At 39.6% G+C, this 19,809-nt stretch overlaps 1 pseudogene; it reads left to right on the top strand.

Annotated features, from left to right (window-relative positions):
* Nucleotides 1-243: 243 nt before the first annotated feature.
* The window catches only part of LOC105836440, a 37,581-nt pseudogene continuing 18,015 nt past the window's right edge, over nucleotides 244-19,809 (top strand).

The raw sequence follows: 19,809 nt of genomic DNA, 5'->3' as shown, positions 1-19,809 counted from the left end.
GCGATTGTACCGATTCCTTTTACGTTTCTTCCTCTCCCGCGGTTTGCCTAACATAAAATACAGCCAGAGCTTCGAATCCCTCGGGATTTCTGGGAAGGTGCGGCGGAGGAGAGGAGGCGGAGGATGTAGAGAAAAAGACGGCGATAAGAGTTGGGGTTGGAAACAGCCGACCTGAAAATCGCAATTTCTGCTCTTTTCATCGGGTCCCTTTCTCCCTTCCTCTCGAGTCGAGCGATTCTGGCAATGGCGCTCTCGATCGACTGCTTCGGCAGATCGGCGAGATCTATCGTCCTCAAGAGCGCCCTTTGGTACGTCGCATCGTATTACCTTGTCATAATGCTAAGAGTCGATTTTCTCTTTTCGCGACACGGGACGGAAACCACCGCGCGAGTTGCCTTTGACGCCGCAAATACGCCGGAAATGATTCGGTTTCCTTGCAGTGACTATCAGCACGCGCACGAGTTGTATCTGACGACGTTTCCGCATGTCCTGTTTAGAGGCTGTATAGACGACGAAACGCATCATTTTCTTCCATCCTTGCAATGTCTAGAAAATATACTTTATAATCAAGAAAATTCTCATCTTGACTTGAGAATATAACTAAAGATCACCTGGGATGTTCCTTTTATGTCGCAAAAATAAAGCTTACGTTACAGCGAATTATTTTATTGATCCAAAATCCACATCCAATTATTTTATTCGAATATTCTGAGACTAAATTTGTACAAAAAATTATAACTCATATCTGTTCATAATACCAATCTGTTAAAACTATCTGCAGTGCAAAAAAACATAGGTGATGAAATTGTTTACATTACATAAAATCAGTCAAGTATGAAAAGAATTTTTATAAAAGGTTTATCATATTTCCATCAATATTTATTTTTACTATTATTAAAAATACTTTATTCATAATTTTTATGTTTATATAATATAATAAACAAATGTAATCAAAATGAACAATTTTTAATAATTCTACAATATAAATAAATTTATATTTAGTCTTGTTTTATATGTAAAAAATATGTTTGTGTAAACAAAATGGATTGAGTATTCTCGAGTTAATTTTGGCTTCTTAATTAGCAGAATAGATGTGTAGACATTGTAAGTTTTCGGTATTCAACGTCTAAAAAACATAGGAATAGGAACATTAGTGTTTACGCGCAAACGCAGATAATGTTCGTGTCGTGCCATGAAAGAAGTATCGGCACTACCTACAACAGGAATAGACGGTGAACGCGATCATGGGGTAGATGGAACGTGATATATATTACTTCTTATTCGACTGCTTCTGCGACTTTTGCGAGCTGCGAGCGGGAGTCGACGAGCGCTATTCAAGTTAAATGGAACCTGAGCTATTCGCCGCCGTTTTCTCGAGAATGTCGCCGAGGAGACGACGATGGAGAGACGGCCGTGCTTTCTTTTTTTTTCCCCTCCGAGCGACAAGCTTGATGCTTTGAGAGTCGCGTCGATCGAAAGCCACGAGCTTTTCCGAGGGCCGACTGCCGCTGTTTGGCTTTCGCGTTTCGAAAGCTCCCGCCGACCCGGATGCCGAGAAAGGGAAGCTCTCCCGAGCGTCATCGTCGTTCTCTCCTTCGTGTATTACAAGAGCGAAGTTATACACGGGCCGCTTTAAGGAAACGACAGTCGCGCGTGGTGGAGTCTTGTCCGGGGAATTTCGAGCGGAAGCACTCGTCGTCGCCTCTCTGCGCTTTACGGCGATTATCACGAGAACGCTATTAGACGTGGCAGGCGACTACTACACCGGGAGCTTTCTAACGCGTTTGCTCTCGGGGCTTTCAGCGGGAAAGCATCAGTAGTGTGTCGACTGTCGACGTGGCGAGTATTGGCAAAGTGAATCACGAGGGTCTGACACGTTGGAAATTCGCTTTGACTAATGCCGCGTGCGCGTGAACGTCGGCGTACCATGGTAACGTTTGGGACAATACTCTTCGCGTGTATATTTTACTATATTTTCATTATTTTATTCGCCTCGCTTCGCTGCAATCACTTGAGGTGTCTCGATCGCAAACGTTTGTTTTTCAAATAGAAACGGGGATGCAATAGCCGTTCGGGCAACACCACGTTATTGGAATCTTCATGTGCCCTAAGGCACGGCAAATTGAAGTTCTATCCCGGCCACTTACAGTTTGACCGGAAGTCTGATACGTCGAATGCAACAAACAGGTTTCAATTTAACGTGACTAGAACGTGCGGTTACAACGCAGGTAGCACAGAGAGAGAGAGAGAGAGTTTGATTAAAAATTGAATTACGATTGAAATAATGCATTGCAGTGAAATTCCAGCAAACGCGTAGCTTTTGCAAATTGCAAAGTTAAAAATAAGCGCTATGAATAATTAGAAATCCGTGTATTTTGGTCCGAGATAATTTCAGTTCCGCATCGCAGGGATTTAAAATTTAAAACGGGCACACAGTGTCGAATTTAGATTTGCCGAAAGCCATCTCTCGCTTGCGTGTGCCGATGCTAGATGATAAATAACTGCATACGGCGACCGCTTCTTTAAACCTTGAAAGCGTTATAATGCACTTTGAAATTATATCAAAGCAAAATTACGCGGCCGTTATTTCACGACTATGTCCAAAGATATGCCTTGTAATGGAAGAAACGCCGCGCGTCCCTTTGAAACCGTGGCGAACACTTCCAGTAGCGCCAGTCACTTTTGTCACCTCTCTATCAACGCCGCTTTATTATGAGGAACGACAAATCGCATTTGCGAATAAGGAGACTATGCCAAGCCGTTTAACTTCGTTCGGCATTACGTTGGATTCAAGAGCGATCCTTGCCCTCATTTCGTTCGCGTTTTCTTCCGCTCGGAGAGAATTAACTTAAACGCTTTGACAATACGCTTACAAGTGATGCTAGAGGGAAAGAGCACCAATACTGTCATATCATTTTGTTTTTCGATGATATTTCTTAAGTTGGAGCTAAAAATAAAATTTAAAAAATGTAACCTGTAGAAAATATCTTCTATCAGATTCTATATATTTCAAATACCGTTTCAATATTTTATAATAATTAATGTTTCCGCAGCATAATAAAAAATTAACGTTGGACAAATTGAGGATTAAAAATTGGGACATAGTAAGCAGTTATAGCAGAATTCAGACTCCGTATTTTAAATTAGTCTATGTATAAAATAAATTAATGACTAAATAGTAAAATATATTTCTATGTATTAAACAACAAAGCTTATAAAATAAAAAGACCAGAATCGAACATTTCAAAGAAAAATCAATTTAAGGACTAACAAATGAAAACAATTTATTTGAAATAAAATTGTTATGAAAAAAAAACATCTCTGTGATCTGTTCTCAGTAATAGAAAAATAAACCAGTTTATACTTTACAACGATTTTATGTTTCATATTTTAATAAGAGAAAAATATAAAAGAGAAAAATATAAACAGTTTTAGTAAGCTACAAACATGTAGGATGATCTTGTATTATCAATAATAAACTGACTGTTATTTAAACTACACAACTTGCAAAAGAAAATTATACGAATTTTATTCCCGTTTTTAAAGGACTTTTTGCAAATTATAGAAAAGAATCATGAAAGTGTGAGGTATGAATTATTTTTTTAATTATTTAAGATCATGTTTCTATAGAACTGATATATCATATATCAATAAAGTGCGATGTTTAATTTCCGAAGAATAAGAGAGTTTCGCTTTGAAAGCTCTGTGCCATTATTTGCGACCTTTCTCTAATAAATAAATCGAAATAATATATTTCGCGTTCTTTTAATTAGCCGTTTCTAAAGATTTGTAATTGAAAACACCATTAGAGACGTCTGGAATGAATGATGCTAATAAAGCCACTGACAATGTGAGGTATACGAATTATCTAGTTTCGTTCGCGTTCATTCTGCCGTATGAGTGAGCCGCGGTATGGCGACGCGCGATGCAGCTTTGATTGGTTTCCAAGTCAACTGAAGCGAATATGGTTATCCTTTGTCCGAAGTCGCAGGGCCACGGGCGATGTCAGGACCTCTCTCTATCGATAGGTCGGTATTTATAGCCGACCCGTATTTCATTTAGCCGAAACTATCGGCGCTTTGTCGGGAGATCCCGATCAGGCTTAATAAAGCCTCCGGTCGCCGATACCTTTGTTTCTACCGCAAGGCAATGGCAGCGCTAGAGCGAGAGACCCTAAGAGAGCCCACCGACACGGGTACCTTGTCGCGATAATCTTGTGATTGCCCCCGAGCGGCAATTACATTCCCGACACGAGACCATATGGGATCTCAAGATTACGTCTCCATACTGCGGTGCGCCGGCCACGACACCGCCACGTCGAGCTTTCACCCGGAGCACAGTGTTTGTTTGGGGATGGCGTAACATTCCCGCTATTGTTAAACCACCGTGCCGCCGTTTGCGTAAAATAACAAGCCTCACTGTTCTCGCCCCGGTAACGAGTCCCAACTTTGGAATAATACGGCGCAGTGCATTAATTCAGCGCGTTCCGCGCGCCGTAGAAAAGCAAGATCTCTCCATATTGTACGAGAATTTTTCAATCGTATCGACGTCCGCTCATGATAAATAAACGGGAAGAGTTTCGAATAATGCTAAGCGAAATGGATTTTTATATCTTGTTTATGTACGGGAAGTTTTTAAAAATTCCCTCAAATCTCTTGGATTTAAAATATTTTGAAATTGCTGCGTGCACGGACAAGATACGAAGCGGCAACGGGGAATATTTCTAGTATATATTTCTCTGCCGGAGATATTTTGAGTCGAGTTCGAAATGCCGTTCGAATAATTCAGGTAACGCATTGTTTTTACATCAGTCGATGTTCTGAAGCGATCGCGAAGTGTGATATCCGGCTTGGGAGGTATAAGTTCCGGTAACTGCATTCTCTCTCTCTCTCTCTCTCTCTCGATACGCGTTCAGTGTATCCACAGACTATGAGCTATAAAATTTTATTTCGGTCGTTTTACAGTCACGAGCAATGTAGCCTTTTCCAAGCCTTATTTCCAAGGAATCAACATGTATTGCGCACTTTCGCCACATCGAAAACGCCTATCTGTAGTATAAATTTCATTTTACGTCAATACACCGGCGAATTTATGAGTCGCGCTCATTCCCGATGAACGCGCAAAATCGAATTCCCGTCTCTCACGCGAAATCATCACTTATTATTCAGCGACGTTTGCATACGAAACAATCGGACGAGTCTGTAAACTCCTACATTCGATGCAAACGTAAATATCCACGAAAAGCAAACTGGACGCTCTGGCCATTGTAAAAACGTGAAAAAATACGTACGGCAAACAGCTAGAGAAGTAAATGAAATTAATTTCGTAGAAATACCGATAATGAGGGAAACGCACATTAAAATAACTTTAGGTGCTGCAAATGTAACAAGGTCGATTGCATAATTTAACGCGGAACTCGCGCGCAAAAGAGAGAGAGAGAGAGAGAGAGAGAGAGAGAGAGAGAGAGAGAATCGGAGTTCAACAGCGGCGTGTGTTGAGTTACTTGCAAATGAAATCTACGCCCGCGCCGCTCATATTTTTATCGCCGTTAGGGTTGCACGTGTCGCGTTAATTGCTCCTTTGATCTTCCCGATGGCAATTAAGGCATTAATTGCGGCCGGACACTGATTTCCTGTGCGCCCTTGTAGGCGACGGCAACGTCCGCCGTCTTTATGCCCTTCCCAACTCCCGTTAACGAGGCGACGCTTGCTAAAGCGATTTCTTTACCGTCTCGTGTAATTTTGTTTGATCATCGCTCAGTGATAAATGACACCCTCAGAATTACGAAAACTTGCACAAAGAAGAAGTGGTATAGTATAGGAAGAAGCGCATAATAAATTAAGATGTATGGACTATTCTATGCGACTTTGTCGATTAATATATCAAAAACATTAATATATCTTGTGAGACGAGGTCGAGAAATAGAATTATCTCTATAGCATGAAATGACTCGACTATCGGGAAATAGATAACGATTTTCGTCGCGGAGACGTCGCAGACAGCACGTGTCTCTCCACTTGTTAGTTACATATTATATATTATAATATAAAGAAACTAATAAAAGTTTCATCTATCAAATAATTTTATTTAAAGAATTTTCTATAAAAGAAAAAAAACAGATGCGATTTGCGTGAAAAATAAAAATAAAACGCATTTACTTCTGAGACTACAGAAAAGTTTTAATTCTGAATATTCGTCATCCAAAAAACAATCTTTTAATTAGATCTGATGCAAAGACCGTAGAAACAATTGGCAATTTAAAAAAGAGGCAGAAACGGCAGGTTATCACATACCTAATTACTGGATGTTCTTTTAAGAAGGGATTTTTTTAAATATTTTAGCAATAAAATGAAAATTTTAAGGAAATGTCTAGACTATAATAGTTTCTGATTATTAGCAATTAATAAACCGTTTTTTAATCATATTTCAACGAAGGTTGAGTTTCATCCATTAAATAACTAAATTCAGATCATATTTTTTAGTTTTTCTCTCTCCTTCTTTATATATATATATTGCGCATGTAAAATAAGAAAAGAATAATGCTTCGAAGAAATGTTTAACTCCGAAGCTATCAATTCGAAAATTAACAATCCTTTGGGGATTGTGGCAATGCGATTGCGCGACTTCCTGTGAGAAATTCAGGTAGCTCACGTCTCGTTTTCCGAGATCGTCGGAGATTGAATGCGACGTCGGAGAAAGGTTTAATTAACCAGTGCTTTGACCCGCGCTCGCTTCGTTAGCTCGGCGAATTGTCGTTGTCGGTTTGAGGGAAGCAACCGAGTTTTTTTTTCGTCTCCCCACGGCGCACGGAGTTTCGCGTCGTTGCCGACCAATTTCTCGATTCCCCGAGACGTCGACCTGGCGATAAGAAAATGCGTCGGGTGCCACGTACGTATACGTACGTATATTCCAAGGATATGTATACACATGCGCGCGACTTGGCGTACCTGAAAGCACATTCATGAACTCGAATGAGGCTGCGAGCGTGAACGTCGGGCTTGTTTATCCGACGCAATATAAAAGCGTACGCGAGGCACCAAACGGCGCCGGTAGTTGTAAACTTCGTAACTACGTGGCTCCCGGTGGCAGCGGCTCGATTATTTATGTGGAGTGAGAGCTCGTTTGCCCCCCCCGACGAAAGAAAGCTTTAAACGCGGCAACAGTTCGGAAAGTTAATAACTTTGCGGTGGAAACAGCCGCACGACTGCACGACCGGGATGTATTTTATTTAAAGCGAAACATTTCGACGATGACGAAGCGATTACGTAAGTGCAAAAAGAAAAATACGCAAGGACCTTTCCCGGGGATCTTTCTTATTAATTAGCGTGATTGTGTAAAATAAGTGTAACGTGTATAATCGGCATTATTTAGATTTATTTCTGCTAGTATTCGCGCCAAGTATTCCCGCCTGATGGATTCTATTTTCGCAGATTTTTCCAACTTGAGTTCGTACTGCCATTGAATCTCGGTAGCGCTATTGTGAGATTTCTCGATTATCCGTCGCACCGGTTGAGATAATCGTTTCTGCAATCCGCTCGCGCAGATTGCGGACGCAAAATCTAGCAGTTGCTACTGCCACCTCCTCCTCATTTTCCTCAATTCTACTTGCGTCACGGAGTTGCAGCTGCATATATCGGCCTCATGAAAGGCGTACCGACGTTGCGCACGTTGTTGAATCCATGACTGCGCGGCTCGTCTTGACGAGGATGACGCGCGGCGAGCCCGCGTACAGACTTACGCTCTCGAATGGATACAAGAGGCGGGGTCGCTTTCTTTTTAGAGTACATGTGCCGCAAAATGCACGGATAGGAAAAGCTAGCTCTCGGCAAGTGAACCGTAAAATTGAGGATTTCTACACTGCTGTACCAGCGAAAAGCCTTGTATGAGCTCATTGCTCACTGGTCCGTTTTTGTCATCGATACACGACGTCGATCAGACTAAAATTTAGCTAGGAAAACCGAGATACGCTCTACGAACACGGGAAATCGGTCAGGACATGGAACCACGAACATATACAATGGTTACTATTGCCAAATTTGATTGCGTGCTAATTGTAGACATAGCAAATACGCAAATGCGATAATCCTATAATACTCTACATTTTCCAACTTTCTCGCGGTATTAAGAAGCGTGAAAGAGGAGATAAAGTTAATCAGTAAAAATTATTGATTTTAAAATGAGAAAAGTAATATAATTTAAATTGATTTCTTAGCCACATATATTTACATCAATCCAAGAGAAAAGTCGAGCAATTTAATTATACAAAGCAAACATAGATAGTAAATCGCGATAATCCTTCTTCATACTTTGCAATTTTCTCTTGGTGTCGTAATTTTAAGAAACGTGAGTAAAGGAAGAAGGTTAATCGAAAATAACTATCAATTTTAATTAGAAAAATAATGCAATCTTAATTAATTTATTGGCCGTACATACACATTGATCCAAAAAAAAGTCGAAGAACTTAACGATGTAAACGTAAAGTGCTTAAACTTTTTGTCTTGATTCTTTTTTATTACTCAATGCGGATATGGAAGCGGTCTCGCCCCCAATATGCCCTCTTTGAAAAATTTTCTTTATAGAATAAATTTCACAGTTGCTTTTTTCCTTTTCTATTACGTCAAGAGTGCTTATTCTTTCCGCTTTTAGGGGCGAAGCGACTCCAGCGGGATATAACACGTTCAATTAAGCACGCGCGTAAAAGTGTATCACGATTTCTCTCGACGAAGCGAGCTTCTCTCGAAAGCTTTCTCTTTGAAAAATGATTACTCTGTCCGAGAAGCGTTTGTAATTAGTACGCAGTTCCGTGAGACGCTCGGCACGATTCGCCCAGACCCGGTACTTTAAGTCGTTTGAAAATCTACAAAGTACCCTTAATGAAGTTCCCAGCATCGTCTTCTTCGACGTCAAAGGCAGGACAATGGATAGGATGGCAGGATGGCGTCTACTTTCCGCCGTTCGTGCACTTCGCGCGAACTCTGTGTGTGTATATATTCCGCTTCACGTCGCACTGCAAGTCGGTAGACCGGTCATAATGGCGCGCATCTGTTCGAAAATTACAAACCGTAGTGTCTGCAGAGACTACAGCAGAGAGACTACGGTGAACCGTTCTCGCGAAACCCACAGTGTCCGGTTAAGAGTTAACGTTCTACGGAGTAGAAGAAACCGCTCCCCGGCGATTTGCTGGCTGATGCCGAGGACTATAAATTGTCTCCGGTGAAATCAGATTGGGCGGTAAGTTCACCGAGGAATATGACAGAGGAACTGGGATTTACACCCGATTGAACCGGCTTAATCCGACGCGTCGCACTGATGCAAAGTGCCTACGTATACATAGATGCATGCGCCTTTTCGGCGCGCGCAAGTTTGGAAAATAAGTTTCCCTTTAATGCAAGACGTCTGATTCTTCATAATTACAGTTGTTCCCGGAAGTCCTTATCAGCCCCGTGAATCTCCTGCAAAGTTTCCCCCCCCCCTCCAACTTCTGCCCATGTCGCAGTCCCTCGCGACGTTTCCTTTTCAATTCAAGTTCGTGGGAAGCAGCGCGAAAGCGGGACGACGTACGCCTCTCACGACCGGCGTTTAACCGCAGCGAGGACCTAAACGACGCGACGCGATTAGCGAGCGACGTTGTCGGCACGGCTTCCGTATCCTGACGGGCGTGCATGTAAAGCCTGATACGGCCGTTCTGGGACCAAGCCCTCGACAAGAAGCAATGCATTCCGTCGTGAGTCCTGGCCTTTGTTTCGTTAATCTCGACCGTAGCCCGTAGATAAAGCCGACGCCCGCCCAGTTACTCCGTTCCTCGGGGTCGTTATGTCGAACTGCAGCGACAAGAGAGAGACGTGTGCATGCATATATACATTTATATACACGTACACATGTATAATATATCGGACGAGAGGCACATAAGCCTGGGACGTTGTTATACCGTTCTAACCTCCTCTATTCAAAGCACTCACCCTTTAACAACTGGGCTCTCGCCTTCGTCACCTTCGCCGGATTGGTCGTCTTATTAACCGCGCTCGCACCATCTTGAAGCTTCGTGAAACTGTCTTAAAAGTTTCGCGAAGCGTAACGAAGGTTCTCCCCCCTCCCCTCCCAACCAAAGGATCGCACCGATTTATACAGTTCGTAAGTAGCTGATTCATTTTACGTCCAAAGTATTATAAATGGTGAAATTTTAAAGAGCATCCATTGAAAAGCTATTTTTTTGGTGGGGGGTTTCTCTTTCCGGGCAAAATTTACTTTGTGTTAATGTAAAAAAAGATTTGAAGAAGCATTAACGCGAGTGTTACAATTATTCCAAGTTAGACCCTGATATCAAGCTCAATTACACCGTATTCCCGTTTCTTGCAATTTTCCCCTCGAATTTGGCGAGCTGCCGCTTTCGACGACTGACGTAGCTCGACTCACCGGAATCGGTGATAATATGCAAATGCCTGTAACTCGCGAGTTCCCTTCGGTCGTTTCGGCCGTAGCTTTATACACTCAACGCCGCGCCGTGCCGTTGAATTTTCAGTATTTTTGTAGCTAGTCCGATTCCTGGAATTTTTCCACGTACACCACCACTGGCGGTACTTTATGAAAATTGCAGTCCGTTTTCGCGCGCGCAGTTTGAGCGAGATTCCTGGGGGATTCGCGATCTCGCAGTCGTTATACCACTCGCTAAAAGCCGTCCAGACCCGTGTACCTCATCGGTTTCGATATACCGATATATAAAAGCCTTGTACGCGCAAGATCGAATAGAGTGTGACTTGACGTCACTCCTGTTTACCTTTAGCGTCTCTCCTCCACGGACCTCCAAGTAACTCCACGTTCATTTAGTCCTCGATGCGAAAAATGATACATCTAAAGCAATATATCGATCTTTCAGCCCGACAGCCTCTAACCTTTCCTTTATTACACAATTTTTCTTTTTGTCGGCTATCATTGCTTCATTTTTTGATTAATAAGTTAATATTAAATCACTTAAACTCTCAAGCCGATGACTTTGCCAATATCGGTTTTGAAAGCGTGTATTTTAAGAAGTAGATAACGATCTGCGCGTTTGAAGATTAATGCGCCAATATTCGATGAAAACGACAGCAGCTGAGAGAAGAAAAATGCGTCATCGCTCACATCGATTAAGATTTAATAGGGCAACCGTCTCTTTCTCTCTTGCCGACATTAATCGAGTTCCTTTTACTGGGAGCATAATTACATTTTCTTTAACCACTCCCTTTTCCTTTCCCCCTGTGAACGAGATAGGACGAGATGCGACGGGACTTCACATTAAGTTGTGTCGATCGTAGCTCTCTTTTCACTGGGGAGGGAGAGGGGATGGGTAACATCTCGATAAAACAGGCCGCGGAAAAGTTCGTCCGGTGCTTTCGTATGCCTTAAGAGCCTTTTAATGGTTGCTAAAGGGAGCTTATTGAAAGAAAGTTACCTGAGTTAAATCCAATCTCTTTTGCGCGCGCGGGGGAGCGCATTCATCGTGCGCACGAGTCCCAAAGATTGTCGCCCTCGTCGTTGTCTGGGACGATACTTTTAATCGTTAACGTTGATGCGTTTCGTTACGATCGATCGCCGATTGAAAACCGCGATGAAAGGAAGGGGTATTAAGTTACGAAGGGCTGATTCTCAATTCTCTTAGGCTTCAGGTTCGCCGCGTCGCGTCTCGAAAGGCTCTCCGCTGTCGCATCTTGTCACAATTATCCCTGAATTGTTTTTTTTTTGCTCTTAACAAAATACGAAGAAGAGTGGAGGAAAAGAAGAGAGAGAGAGAGAGAGGGGAGGAGAGAGAGAGAAATTTAATCGGATCCACCTCGCGCGCTTGAACAAGTGCATCGTTGCGCTGCACAGACTGTTCTTTTTGCGCAAACAACACGCAATGTAACGAGGATCGTTCTCGCGCGGCAAACGTGTTGTGCGAATTCCCGCGTCCTGGCTCCCGCCTAACGAATTTTACGAAAATCGAGAAGCAGAAATTTCATTTCTATATTTTCCAGGGTGTACATATGCATGAAATGTCAAAATTAAACAGTTGTTTGCGCATTTGTCCTAAAAAGTATCAAAATTATATTTTCTGATTTCTAAATACTTAGGCTGCGATCTACTTGACGTTGCATATGTTTTAAAAGGTTTATTTGATCGACCAATTCGAATTTTATTAAATAATCAATCAATTATCTAACGACAAACCTATTTTTCCACATTTCTACGCAATACGAATTGTACAAACTATGTAACACATATTTCTCTCGTTCCCTGCTAAATAACAATACACGTGTTTCAATTTTTTCGATATACAATATAGGAATATGTGGATATCTATGGAGATAAATCCGCGAGTGATTTGACAGTCGTGCTCGTCTGGTGACGGCCATATCTACTTTAATGTTCGCCACTTCAAGAGCGAGTAATCGGTGCTCCGAAACTTCGAAACTGAGAGATGTTTGGCGAATATGTTAGTCGGACATTTGCGTCTCTATCTCACAGTAGCCGAAATCTGAAATACAGACATACGCCAATAGTGGTGTTCTATTTCCTGCCACGCTTCTAACTGCTTTAAAAATATTACTTTCTAAAAATATCAAGTTTAATATGGTAGATGTATTTTTGTATATTGCTGCACACAGCAATTTCAGATGCAAAAATATTCGTTTCGTGCTCAATACGATTACTCTATTTTTAATTTTCATTTTTTTTAAATGAATGGCTGTCTTTCTAAAAAATATTTTCTTAATTATAATCTTAAAGTGTACTTATCATTTACTAGTTTATTACACAAGCAGATTTGTTGAAAATAAATTTTAAATCCTAATGTAATTTGACACTTTCAATCAAGAATATAAGTTAAAACAAAATGTGTGTGGAAATATTGAAAATTATATATTATTATCGATTAACGTGAATACAATTCGAAAAGTGATAAAAGCTTGTCACCTTGTTCACTTTCTACGAAGATCCAATAGTTCTCAATATTTTTTGCGCATTTTTTTCGCGCGGAATGTATGTTCTTTTTCCTCTCGAGCTACGTTCGGTCCAGCGTATCAATCATATACACTTCGAGATATTTTTGGGCGGCTTTTCGCGAAAATCTCGCGGAGGTGATTAATGGTCAGCGAATAATCTACCTCTCGAGAAAGTGAGTTGTTACAACATAGTATATTGATAACTTAATTCTTTATAACTACATATAAAATCTGTACGTGGTACAGTTAAAGACAACAAAAATAAATAGAATTCTTTTTACTATAAATATAAAAATTGCTTTTCTTAAGTGTAATAATTATTTATCTCAACTTCTTTAAGAAAATAAGTTTTTATCGATTCGTAGTTTGAAATTATTTTTAGTAATTTATTTTAAGTAGCAGCATTACTAAAGAGAAAGATACAAATGTGCTAGTTTTTACATCTTCTATTCTTTGTTGTTGAATTTTAGTATTTCCGGCAGTTCTCTTCTTTATAATTCAACATTTTTAATATTTTTTTTTTAATAATTCGACGTTTTACATTCTTTATCTTATCATTTATTTTATTATTTACGTATATATATATATATATATATATCATTTACAATGGCAGCAGTTTTTAAGCATGTTTTCAATATAAGTGTACGGGAGGGGGGCGTAGAAGATTAATTTTTGTTGCATATTGCTACGTTAATTTTTCGTGGAGTTATAACGTTTTGAAAATGCAACACGCTTGTGGTATTCATAAAAAAACGCTATTCTTTTTTGTATGCATTTTGGCAGATACGCTAATACATTGCTAAAAAATACGTGTTTACAAGCGTTTTGAAGTACGATATGCTGCCATCAAACGCGCGCTCGATTTCATCTTTATACATATATAGATCAAGATGAGTCCATAAAATTGCAAATATATCTTCATACAGAAAAATCATAACGAAATCTTGAGATAAAAAGCTCTAAATAATTAGATAATTAATTTATTTGTACTGTGAAGAAATTTATATTTATTATTGTTTTATACCATTAAATTAATTGATCGAGATATACTGCATAATTCCCTTTCAATTTCTCTTTACACACAAATATTAGACTATTTGTAATTATTATTATATTGCATAACAAGACACCAGAATGTGTCAGTAAATTACTAAATCGGTCAATAATTGAAAGCAATAAGCTTGGTTATATAAGCTTTATATATGTGCATTCTTGTATGAATGGATTGACAGATTATACAAATTCTATGGATGAATATATAGGCTAATCAATGTTTCAAATGTAATTATTACGCTCTTTGAATTCTTTAACGGGTCTTCATTTACAGCACAATAATTACATTTCTTTTTCGAAATACGTTTTCTACTTAAGTACAAATTTCTATTAACTTTTATGAATAAAAATCTAAATAAAATTTTGTATCTTTTTTTCTAACTCTTGTTTAAATCGTTCAAATACTTAGATTTTTTAAATAGAAATAATAATTAAAATAATAAATAATGAATACATATAAGAAAATAAAGTAATTTGATACAGAAGTATTTTAGCCACCAAATTATAATGCAATATGCAGTAAAAGAATTAATTATCCTGTGAAAACTGACTAACGCAGACGGAACAAATGTAAAGCAAGAGCGTGCCTGGACTGATCGCGAATGCACCATCGTTATTTCTAGGAACAATCTTACTGCGTTTTCCTCAATTTCTTAGAATATGCGTGTGCATAATAATATTTTGTAAGCACATGCAATGTAGATCGCAAGATAAGGGGCACGTCCAGTAGGCCGAATGATCGATTTCGCGCCGTTAAGATATCTTTAAGACATGTTAATATTGGGCGTTTCGATTGCAATTACTGTCCAAGTTTACGAAAGTATATTTATTAATCAGATAAAAATAATTATGGCACCGATAGCAATCGCGTCTATTACTCTAGATGTATTAAGAATATTCGTGTTCGAGGACCTTTGTTATCTAATAAGTATATCTTTTCAAATGACAGTTATCCTGTTATCAAATTATGCCATGTATAATACTAGAGTTTGAAAAAAATGTTTAAAATATAAATTTCTATTTATACTTTAATCATATGTTCAATGTTCTTTGTGCCAAGAAAATACGAGAGAGAGAGAGAGAGAGAGAGAAAGAGAGATTGCTGGTCAATATATGGCGTTCCTACTATTGATTATAGATTTCTCTACTTCTGTAGCTCTCGCTTCCAAGAAGGACTGCTTGGATACTTTGTCTTTAAAGCTCTCCGTGATATCCGGCCGGTGTTATTGACGATAAAATTTATTTATCGGTGTAATTTGCTAGTCTATCCTTTCCTGAGCTAGTAAACACACGAAATTTACGAGCATTTTTATATTACAGACGGTTTGCTTGATATTTTGTGCACTGTGCAGTGAATATTACTCACTTTTATTAGTTTTATTATTCTCTCTTTACTATTCCGTTTTTTAGTAGAAAGTGTTTACTCTCGAAATTTCGCTGTGATATATACCTTCAAGGCATATGTGTCAACTTTGGGAAAGTTGTTAACTATAGCTGCAACTTTCCTGGTCGAGAATTCGAAGATCGGTTCTAGGCAAATATGTGGCATGAACAACTATGCCAGCTACTCTAGATTTTATTCGTTACAGTGTGTATCGATTTTCTACGCGAACGGGTATCACGAATCACGCCTGCGGATTACTGGCGTGCCGCGAATTTGGCGTTTATTCGATGGCGCGACGGAAAAAAGCCGGGCCGTTCGGTGCCGCGGAAGCCATTACACAGATAGTCTATTCGAAGGAAGCCAATAGATCAGGGGAAATGGGTTAAAGCACCGAAAAAGTACATCCAGCGTCGATGCCTCCGGCCGCTTTCGCTAGGCCGATAGATCACCAGTCTAAGTGCACTAAATGTCCCTTCCCCCGTTTGCCAGTTATTATGCGGCAAACTGCAGTGGCTTTTTCACGCGGTGATACATTTATCATGGCCGACGCCATTGCCAGAAGGCATGTAAAGGGTGCGTCGTGTTTGCAGAAGGAAATCGCGTACGAAACGTCTTGACAAGGTTGCGCGCGCGCACATACACACACATATACACGCGGAGATATCACGGAATACATGGCATATAATTAACTGTTTGAAGCCTCTCGGGTTTTCAAACAGAATGGACCGAATACGGGCGGCATTGAAATCTCAACGGGTGAGGAATGCTCTGTGAAAAAAAATTTCCGTTCGAAAAAATTTAGTTGCGGAACATGCGCGCTTCCATAAAGTTGGTATAATTACATTCTTTTTTTTCCTGAAAGTAACAAAAAAATAATTTTGCTGTGGCTCTTTCGCTTCGAGCAGAGAGTTAATTTGTAACATGTCCTGCCGGGCGGCGTTTCTCACCGCGCAAAGTTAAAGAGATCGTCGCGGTTGAACTTCCACGTCACCGGGGGAAAAAAGTTATCATAGCTCCCAGGATAGATTTCCATACTGAAGCGTAGATGAATGACGGGCAAATGGAAGCGGCGCGGCGCGGTGGACGACGCCTGCTCTATGCTATCCCTCGAGCTTACCGCGATATAGAGCAGCAGTGCGTGGTATTACATACGTAATTGATGCCCGGCTATTTTTCCCACGGTAATATATCATGGTGTTGCGCAGCGCAACTTCGTCTGCGTGAGGTGTTACATTGTAACTAATGCTTCGCGATTTTTAACGCGCGCGACTCGACATATCGCCGCTTGGCGCGACATTTTACTCACAGCGGGATGTCAGTTTCATATCTTCGTTGAATGCCGCGCAAAAAGATAAGATCTTCTTTATCAATGCGTCGTTTGCAATCTTATCTGTAATTTTTGCACGTAATAATAATAACTATAAGATATATAAATAATCCACTATTTTTCTATGTTAGTTTCATATTTGGACTGTTTCCATTTTTATTATTGTTGTACATAAATTAATTTTCGAATAAACACAAAAATAATATCTAAAGAACACTTTCATCAAGTGTTAATTAATTTTATAATTTAATACATTTATGTATTATAATTAAATGTGTAAATACTAAGAAAAGTGTTTAATTTTAAGATGTTAAAATATTTTAGTTCTAAATAATTAGAATTAAAATAATAAAACGTTTAAAGCTGAAATTTAAAAGTTAAACTTTTTCTTGTGTTTAAATTTTTTTAGAATATTTTCAAACTAACATTTATAAATATTTAAAAAACAGAAACAGAAATAAAACATTTAGTATTTCAAAACAGGACATAACTTTTTAAGTGCACTTATCATTATAATATTTTTAATATTTAAAATATGTAAATAATTTAAAAACTCGTTTAACATTTTGTATTCCATATACAAATTATTATTACATAAGATGGAATTATACTATATATATGGATTACAATGGGCATAATTTTATAATTTTATTATAACATCCAAGTTTATATAAAATAATATTCGAAATGTCACATTAATTCACTGCCTTAGTCAAATGTAGCTGTGTTAGTCAAATCGTAATGCTGTGGTTATTTTTAATTATAATAATAGATACTGTGTTTATGTATATAAATTCATTTATGTATATAAATGTATATAAATTTAGTAGAGTGAGTTATAAAAAGCATAATTTGAAAAAACTTTCGGCTATCAGATTTACAAATTATTCAAGTATTCACGATTCTTATTACATTCGTCGTCAATTACATCCGTAATCGTATCGCGGCAGCCAGTCGTTAATATCTTAAAAAACAAGTGGCCCGAGTTCTTGCGCGTTCGTTAACCCGTTAATGCTTTTCTAAGTACACTTTTATAGCATAAATAGCCTACTTCGGCGTACGTGACGTGCTAGTTGTCACAATGTATAAATCGTACAAATGCACGGAGATGAAGTAACATTTCAGTTACGTAAATGCCAACAATCCGTATCGATCTCTATAAACTTTTCTCTCAATGTACTGACGAAACTGACATTGACATCCAAGTTCGTGTCAACTTATTCATATACTTCATGTTTATACTCCGTCAAATTTTTGTCAGATACTTCTGAACATTCGAAATGACAATGCACCAAAAGTATTTTCATCTCTAAAGAGCATAGACATTGACGTTTCAAAACATTCGATTCATATTTATGAACTTAAAAATTTATAATTTAATCCAAATAAAATTTTTCTGAGAGCATCTATCTTTTACATTTTTATTGTATTACAATTTTAAGTAAAATAAAAATTTATATTTTCTTAAAATTCTCCGAGTATCATATTCCGCGACTTTATCTGCAAATTCGGTACATTATATATGTCTTAATGATTGTTTTAGATTGTTAAGACAATACACACACAATGTTTGTTTGTACTTTTACGAAATCAATCGTGCAGTCAACGCATTTGGCGTCGTGTAGCGTAACGATTAAGTAGCATAAAGATGCTTTATGAGTGAACCATGTAAGGCGATAGTTACGACGGCGCAGTTGCACGGTGATTAGGTTTTATTACGTAGACGGCAGGAGGTGGGCGAATGCCAGTAATAAAGGAAATTGGTAATAATTTTCTTGTAACGCGCGCGCCGGTAAAATGAACACCCGGTGATGATAAGCATAGACGATACTTCCGAATTGCCTGGCTCGTCTTCCTTTGTTCTCGGGCGCGCAAATGGATCGATCTCGTCGGGCCTATTCGAAGCAAGTGCCTTCATATTTCATGTTTCGCACGTCTACTCTTTCGAGGAATAACCATATTTATACTGCCTCGAGCACTAATGCTCCGCGCGAATCACGTCACGATAATCTTTGAGGCGGCGGAGTTAACGACGTTATTATAAGCTAGAATGTAGGTGCGCGCAAACACACACACGCACACACGCACACACACACACATCGCGTAGTCTCTTATCTTTGATATAAATCTTTATGATCGGCGGAACTACCACCGCGTCTCTCGAACTTTCTACAGCTTCGTGGAATCCCTTTGGGGGCGGGGATTGAAGCTGGACAGCAGCGATCTGACGTGGAATTATTGCGGTGTGAAAACCACCGGATGTTCTCGCGGCGAAGAGCATCCCGGAAAAATGATAAGATGCTATCGAATTTCAAATTGATTTTGAAGAGCTTCGATGTTCGGTAGAATAACGTATGAAAAAAAAAAAAAAGTTTATAAATTTAATCCCTTGACGAATGTGCATCTTTTACCACGTCGCACGCTTTTCGGAGCTCCTCGGGCCGGCACGGATCGTTAGATCGCAGCTGACAGCTCGCTATTATTTGCTTTGTGGTGTTAACCGGAGCCCGTCGGGCATTTGTTACGGCGGAGATTAATGTGACGGCTCTGAAAAATGCGTAAGTAGCTAATTGCCCGTCGACGATGAATACTTCTTCGCGCGCGAGCGCGAGCGCGGAAGACGCTCTTCATCCTTGGCCGACTGCGGCTGCTAATGAGGCGAACGATTACACCGAGCGCTTTTAGTGGGCGCCCGGTGTTTGTCGGCTTCTTGTCTCTGTCGTGCGCCACGAAGAAATCCCCGTGACGTGCCGCTCCTTGAGAAAGCGTTTGTCTCTGAGACAACGTTGCGCGCGACGTTGGCGCGATTCGGTTCGGAATGCGGAATGTACAATTACAAGAATAACATCACGGCTGTTTGTCTTCTGGATCCTTAAAATAGGATGATTACAAATAACGCTCATTTCGGGCGCGAGACAGGTAGGAGGAGAGGCGAGGAATGCGCGGGGTATGGGAAAACGGCGGAAAACGGACTATGTTTTTCTCACGTAATTAGCCGTAAGGTGAATCCTACGGATAAAACGGCGGGAGGATACGGGGGATGATGGAATGATTCCTTCGGGATAGGTAGAGGAAATAATTAACCTTAC

Source organism: Monomorium pharaonis, chromosome 1 (genome assembly GCF_013373865.1).
Source record: "Monomorium pharaonis isolate MP-MQ-018 chromosome 1, ASM1337386v2, whole genome shotgun sequence".
Taxonomy (NCBI): domain Eukaryota; kingdom Metazoa; phylum Arthropoda; class Insecta; order Hymenoptera; family Formicidae; genus Monomorium; species Monomorium pharaonis.
Note: the sequence above shows the minus strand (reverse complement) of the source record. Positions and strands in the feature narration are given on the sequence as shown.